Here is an 8,108-nt window from a genome sequence, read left to right on the forward strand (position 1 = left end):
AACTTTTTTTCCTCTCCAAACATTGTAACAGCATTTTGTGAATACTGTGGAATCCTAGTTAGGAAAATCTTTGACTTTAGTAAAGTCATATCCATTAAGAACACAAGGAAAGTATAATTTGTATAACTAAGGAGTTGCTTCACTGGGATCAAGTACCAGGTCCCATGTGCCATCTAATATTTCTATGACTTTCTGCCAATCCCTTCTTGAAAGGTGGATGAAATAATCACTTTCCATTGAAATTTGAACATCAAAAATGTGCTGAAATCTTTCATTTGGCATTTCTTTCCTTTCTGATTTTTTTTCTTCTCTTCAGATAACAGCTAACAACATTTTTATTCCATTGCCATGACTTTGTGTTTTAAGAAAGAGAAGGTATGTATATATGTGATCACACTGTCACTTTTACCTTTGATTGGCACAAGCTTTAAATGTAAGGTTTCCTTTTTTTTTTCCATATTTTTATTTCTACTACTTAGGATGTGTTGTAAATCCTGAATCTTTGAATTTGTCTGTTTTTTTTTTTAATTTATTGTGTTTTAAGTGAGAGTTTACAATCCAAGTCAGTTTCTCATACAAAAACTTATACATGCCTTGCTATGTACTCCTAGCTGCTCTCCCCCTAATGAGACAGCACACTGCTTCTCTCCACCTTGTATACCTCGTGTCCATTCAACCAGCTTCTGTCCCCCTCTGCCTTCTCATCTCGCCTCCAGACAGGAGATGCCCACATAGCCTCATGTGTCTACCTGAGCTAAGAAGCTCACTCCTCACCCCTATCATCTTCTGTCTTATAGCCCAGTCCAATCCCTGTCTAAAAAGTTGGCTTTGTCTTGGGGTAACAAAGGTTCTGGAAACTATGACCTCAGGGGTCCCTCCAGTCTCAGTCAGACCATTAAGTCTGATCTTTTTACGAGACTTTGAGATCTGCGTCCAGAAAGTTCTCCTTCTCCATCAGGGATTCTCTGTTGTGTTCCCTGTCAGGGCAATCATTGGTGGTAACCAGGCAGCATCTAGTTCTTCAGGCCTCAGGCTGATGTAGTCTCTGATTTACGTGGCCCTTTCTGTCTCTTGGGCTCATCTTTACCTCATGTCTTTGGTGTTCTTCCTTCACCTTTGCTCCCAGTGGTTTGAAACCAGTCGGTGCATCTTAGATGACCACTTGCTCGCTGTCGTGGATTGAATTATGTCTCCCCAAAAATGTGTGTATCAATTTGGCTGGGCCATGATTCCCGGTATTGTGTGATTTTCCTATATATTGTAAATTCTGCCTCTATGATGTTAATGAGGGAGGACGGGTGGCAGTTGTGTTAGTGAGGCACAACTGAATCTTCAAGATTGGATTGTGTCTTGAGGCAATCTCTTGAGATATAAAAGAAAGAATCAAGCAGAAAGATAGGGGGACCTCATACCACCAAAAATGCAGCTCCTGAGCAGAGCGCGTCCTTTGGACTTGGGGTCCCTGTGCAGAGAAGCTCCTAGTCTGGGGGAAGATTGATGAGAAGGCCTACAGAGAGAGAATGACTTCCCCTGGAGCTGACACCCTGAATTTGGACTTTTAGCTTACTTTACTGTGAGAAAATAAACTTCTCTTTGTTAAAGCCGTCCACTCATGGTATTTCTGTTATAGCAGCACTAGATAACTAAGACATTAGCGTTTAAGACCTCAGATGCCATTCACCAAAGTGGGTTGCAGAATGTTTTCTTAATACCCTCTGTTATGCCAGTTGACCTAAATGTCCCCTGAAACCATGGTCCCCAGACCCCTGTCCCTGCTACTCTGGCCTTCGAAGCATTCAGTTGTATTCAGGAAACTTCTCCACTTTTGATTTAGTCCAGTCGTGCTGACCTCTCCTGTATTGTGTGCTGTCTTTCCCTTCACCTAAAATAGTTCTTGTCCACTATCTAATTAGTGAATACCCCTCTCCCTCCCTCTATTCCCACCTTCATAACCATCAAAGAATATTTTCTTCTGTGTTTAAATCTTTTCTTGAGTTCTTATAATAGTGGTCTCATACAATATTTGCAACTGACTAATTTCACTCAGCACAGTGCCTTCCAGATTCCTCCACACTATGAGACGTTTCACTGATTCATAGTTGTTCATAATTATTGCTTAGTATTCCATTATGTGAATACACCATAATTTATTTATCCATTGACCTATTGATGAGCACTTTGGTTGCTTCCATCTTTTTTCTATTGTAAACAGCACTGCAAAGAACACGGGTGTGCATATATCTATTCATGTGAAGGCTCTTATTTCTCTAGAATACATTCCAAGAAGTAGAATTGCTGGGTTGTATGGTAGTTATATTTCTAGCTTTTTAAGGAAGCACCAAATCGATTTCCAAAGTTGTATCATTTCACATTCCCACCAGTCTCTCCACAACCTCTCCAACATTTATTATTTAGTGTTTTTTGGATTAGTGCCAGCCTTCTTGGGATGAGATTGTATCTCATTGTAGTTTTGATTTGCATTTCTCTAATGGTGGTGTAGTGGTTAAGTGCTACAGCTGCTAACCAAAAGGTTGGCAGTTCATATCCACCAGGCGCTCCTTGGAAACTCTATGGGGAAGCTCTACTCTGACCTATAGGGTGGCTATGAGTTGGAATCGACTCAACGGCAATGGGTTTAATGGCTAATAATACATTTCCTCATGTATCTGTCTTCTATGGTGAAGTGCCTGTTCATATCATATGCCCATTTTTTAAATTGGGTTATTTGTCTTTTTGTTGTTGAGTTTTTGCAGTATCATGTAGATTTTAGAGATCAGACCGTGATTGGAATTATGGTAGCCAAAAACTTTTTCCAACTCTGTAGGTAATCTTGTTACTCTTTTGGTGAAGTCTTAGGATGAGCATAGGTCTTTGATTTCTAGGAGCTCCTAGTTTTTTTTTTTTTTTTTCCTAGTTATCTAGCTTCACTTCTGGTGTTTGTGCATTTTTACTAATGTTTTGCATGATCTTTATGATTTTAGATTTTATATTTAGGTCTTTGATGCAATTTGAGTTGGTTCTTGTACATGGTGTGCGGTAAGAGTCTTGTTTTGTTTTTTTTGGAGATAGATATCAAGTTATCCCAGCACCATTTGTTAAAGAGGGTGTCTTTTCCCCATTTAACAGACTTTGGGCCTTTGTCAAATATCAACTGCTCATATGTGGATGGATTTATGTCTCGATTCTCAATCTGTTCCATTGTTCTATATATCTGTTATACCAGTACCAGGCTGTTTTGACTACTGTGGTGGTATTATATGTTCTAAAATCAGGTAGTGTGAGGCCTCCCAATTTGTTATTCTTTTTTAGTAATGTTTTACTTGTCTGGAGCCTCTTCCCGTTCCATAGGAAGTTGGTGATTTCTTTCTCCATATCATTAAAAAAAGTTATTGGTTTTTGGATCAGGATTCCATTGTATTTATAGATCATTTTTGGTGGAATAGATATTTTTACGATGCTGAGTCTTCCTATGCAAGAGCAATGTATGTTTTTCTACTTATATAGGTCTATTTTGGTTTCTTGCAGTAGTGTCTAATTCTGAAATTTTTCTGTTAATCTTCTGAATTTTTGATTGCTGTCTCTCTATCGATTCTTGCAGCCTATTAAAATTTTCATTATGCTCTTGTATAACCTTCTTAATTTCCTCAACTGTTTTACTGTGTGTTCTTTGGCTTGTTTTGTGGTTTACTTCATCTCCTTTCTGATCTCTTGAAGAGTTCTGTGTATACATTTTTTGTATTCTACCCCTGGTAATTCCAGGAATACATCTTCATCCAGAAAATTCCTTGAATCTTTGTTTTGGGAGCTTGTTGAAGCAATCATGATCTGCTTCTTTAAGTGATTTGATATTGATTGGTGTCTCTGAGCCATCTATAAGTTATTGTATTAAATATTTTAGGTTTGCTAACTGTGTCCTAGTTTCTTGCTTTGTTTTGTTTTGATATGCCCAAATAGAGTGCTCGAGGGAGCTAGCTTGATTATTTGAACCTTTGAAGCTCTAACATCCTGTCACCATATGGCTAGAGCTGTTATCAGGAGTCCATCCACTTTTCTTGTATGGATTTGGCTCAGGTGTGTCCAAGTAGTTGGTCACCAAGTGTTTGCTCATCTATGGTCTTAGAGCAGCAGTGGTGATTGGTGCATGCATAGTCCCACCCAAGTGTCTGTGAGGAAAGTGCATCCCTGTTCTCTAGAGCTCACAGACTCTGCAGCAGGACCATGGGCTCCCAATGCTGTTAACTGTAAGGACTGGGAGGCATCACTTATCCTTGGACCCCTGTAGTGGGTGTCTAGATGGCATGGGTGGAGCCACCAGTCCTCAGGTCCCTGATGTGGGTAGATGAGGACCCTGCTTAATAAGCAGTGCTGTGTCAAATGCCAAAAACCCTCCTCTCCACCACACAGCTGCAACAGGTAAAGTCAGACCTCAGGCACATACACCCTTGCACTGTGACAACAAGCGCCTAGCTGCTGAAATGGGGCCACATGGTTCCATGCAGTGGTAAAAGGCATTCAAAGTCCAGGGACTGATTGTGCCTGAACAGGAGCTGCTTCTGCTCTGAGTTCCCAGCTTAAGGGAACCAGCAGGTTATTTTTTCCTATTTGTTATTTTGTTCCTTCTCCAAGTCTGGGGGAATGGCTTAGCATACTCAGCAGGACCTATCTCAGGCCCAGGGATATCGACTGTCACTGAAGCCAGCTTGGGGCCTGGGGCAGAGAGAGGAGAGATCAGATAAATGGGAGAGACTTCTTTCGAAATGGGAGCTGTTTGATCCGTGTGGTAAATTAGATGCAAGCACTTATCTTTGCCAAGAGTGCTGTTCTTTGCTGATTCTGGAGGCATGAGCAGACTCTGTGCTGCTGGCTCTCTGTGGCTAAGTAGTCAAGGTCCCAAATGCTACCACCACCCCTGCCATGGTTGTGCCAGGGGATCAGGCTTGTGCCACTTGCACTCTTTCACTGAGGTAACCATGCCCTGTATTCTACTGCCAGTCCTGCCACAGTTGCACCAGGAGGCCATGCCTGAGGGGCGTCAATTCCTGCTAAGTCAGGTCTGGCAACTACTTGCTGCTTATGAACTGCCTCTCCCTCCCCCTGAGCTCAGTCTGATATCTTAACTGTGCCTTTGATGTTCAGGGCTCCTAGCTTGTCTTTGTATAATGGATTCACTTGTTTTTTCAGGTCTTGTAAGAGGGACCACCGTAATCTTCTGACTACTCTGCCACCTTGGCCCCGCCTCTCTAAATGTTAAGATTTTTTTTTTAACAAAATCAGAGAGAGAAGGAAAAGGGCCTTACAACATTTAAATATTTTACTTTCGTATTTGGGGATGTCTAAACAGAGTAATGGAGCCCTACTGGCACAGTGGTTAAGTGCTGAGGCTGGTAACCAAAAGGTCTGTCAGCAGTTTGAATCCACCAGCCACTTCTTGGAAACCCCATGGGGCAGTTCTACTCTGTCCTATAGGGTTGCTATAAGTCAGAATTGACTCGATGGCAACAGTTTTTTTTTTAAACAGAGTCATAGATAGTAGAAGGTCCAGTGAACAATCTATCCTGTACTGACTACTTAGCTGTTGAGTTAAGGGATTGAAAAGAACCTTTCTTAGAGGAATTTAAAAATCAAGATTATAGCTTTGTACTTGATAATATTATAAAATAGAAACTTTTGTATTTCTGAGCCAAAGCCAAATACTGATAAGTAACATTTAGAAAGTCATGTTGGGGATAGTGACTTAAAGCAGAAAGTCCAGCTTCTCAAACAAAGAAAAGAAATAGTTGCGGTTATTAATGTATGTCTTGGGGATAAGCAAAGATTATAAACCTCAAAATGGAAAATAATCTTTATGTTACTACATTCATTCATATAGCAATTTAATCACTTATTCATTTCAACATATTTTTAATTTTTTAATACCCTGCTTATATTTAAGTATAATGTATTTTCTTACTGAGAAGTGAATTTGCTAAGAACTATTATCCTTATGGAAATCCTGGTGGAGTAGTGGCTAAGAGTTTGCCTACTAACTAAAAAGTAAGCAGTTCGAATCCACCAGGCGCTCCTTGGAGACCCCATGGGGCCATTCTACTCTGTCCTATGGTGTTGCTATAAGTCAGAATTGACTTAACAGCAATGGGTTTGTTTTTTTCTTTGTTTTTTTTCTTAATCATTCTTATCCTATTAAAGTAAGTATAGCATATATTTATTTATTTTTTCATGGATCTTCCACAACAGATTTTGGATGTAAATACATGATGTCTTACATTTTATCTTTGTGTAATGGAATGGTGTTTCTTGTTTAAAAAAAAGGTAAAATTGCCCATTCATTTAAGCAAGTGTATAATCTCCTGAAAAATTCATTGTTAGATCAATCACAGATATTATGAAAAAATAAATAAGCAGTTCACTGTTCTTTATGTACCTTCCACACTCTTGTCTCTTACTTTAGGGAAAACCAATGAATATTCAATGGAGAATTATAGTGAAACATCAACCAATTTCATTTTGTTAGGACTGTTCCCACCATCAAGAATTGTCCTTTTCCTCTTCATTCTCATCATTCTCATTGTCCTAATGGCTTTAGTTGGTAACATATCCATGATTATCCTCATCCTACTGGACACCTATCTCCACACACCCATGTATTTCTTGCTTAGTCAGCTCTCTCTCATGGACCTGAATTACATCTCCACTATTATCCCCAAGATGGCTTACAATTTATTGTTTGGAAACAAGTCAATCTCCTTCATTGGATGTGGAGTTCAGAGTTTCTTCTTTTTGACTTTGCCAGATGCAGAAGCACTTCTCTTGGCATCTATGGCCTATGACTGTTATGTGGCCATTTGCTTTCCTCTTCACTATCCTATTCGTATGACCAAAAGTGTGTGTGTGCTAATGACTACAGGATCTTGGATAATGAGCTCTATCAATGCATGTGCCCACACCGCATGTGCACTCCATATGCCCTATTGCCAGTCCAAGACCATCGATCATTTTTTCTGTGATTTCACAGCCATATTGGCTCTGACACACATGGACACCTGGGTCTTTGACTACATAGTGTTTGTGTGCAGCACCTTATTCCTTGCGTTTCCTTTCATTGGCATTACCTATTCCTATGGACAGGTTCTCCTTGCCATCTACTGCATGCCCTCATCAGAAGGGAAGAAGAAGGCCTATTCAACCTGCAGTACCCACCTCACTGTGGTGACTTAGTACTATGCACCCTTTGTTTACAATTATCTACACCCAAGATCCTTCCGATCTCCAACAGTAGACAAGGTTCTGGCTGTTTTCTACACCATCCTCACCCCCATGTTCAACCCTGTCATCTACAGCCTGAGAAACAAGGAGGTAATGAGGGCTCTGAGAAGAGTTACTCAGAGAATGTTCTCTGTGAGAATGTAGACAAGATTTCTGCATCAATCTTCAAGTTGCAAGTGTCTGTCTATTCTGCAGTGAATAGTCATGAAGAAAAACATTATTCAAAGCATGAGGACAAGGTCTAAGATTATATTAGAAGATTTTAAAAATTAGAAGTTTGACAAAATAATTTTACATTACTAAGGCATGTTTGTTTTTTCCTGAGGTGATTTTTTTCCCATCAATATAAAAGGCTTATACAGTCAACTGAATTTGAGAAATAAGAACCTTTTATTAATATGTAGAAAAGAAAATTAAAACTTTCTAAAATGATATCATTCATATAATAATTCTACTATACTTAATTTATCTCTCAATATGACAACAGAACAATAAATTATTTATTTAAAAATAATTCACTCTTAGGTGTGTACTGTCCCAATTTTTCCCCCCACTTTCAGGGGAAATGACAGATTTAGGGATTAGAAAGTCTTACACAGCTATAGATGAAATATGACAAGTTTATGTTTTCCAGAAGAGGGGCCCTGAATTTATCTGTATGAATCCTAGGAAAGCGATTTATAAACAAGGTTAGTAATCAGGGCTGGAGAGATGCTAACTGAGAGAAGAAGGAGAGCATACTTTATAAGAGGATTAATGGAAGTTACAGTCTAATGAGTACAGGTTATGCTATCTCAGCCATTCCCTAATGAGTCCCCAGCACAGACTCAAATTTTGCATCCCAA

The 8,108-nt window shown here is 39.5% G+C and overlaps 1 pseudogene; it reads left to right on the plus strand.

Moving 5' to 3' along the window:
* The first annotated feature begins 6,025 nt into the window (after positions 1-6,025).
* LOC100674670 (olfactory receptor 2L8-like) lies at positions 6,026-7,482 on the plus strand (annotated as a pseudogene).
* Positions 7,483-8,108: the final 626 nt, after the last annotated feature.

Source organism: Loxodonta africana, chromosome 2, assembly GCF_030014295.1.
Source record: "Loxodonta africana isolate mLoxAfr1 chromosome 2, mLoxAfr1.hap2, whole genome shotgun sequence".
In the NCBI taxonomy this organism is placed as follows: Eukaryota; Metazoa; Chordata; class Mammalia; order Proboscidea; family Elephantidae; genus Loxodonta; species Loxodonta africana.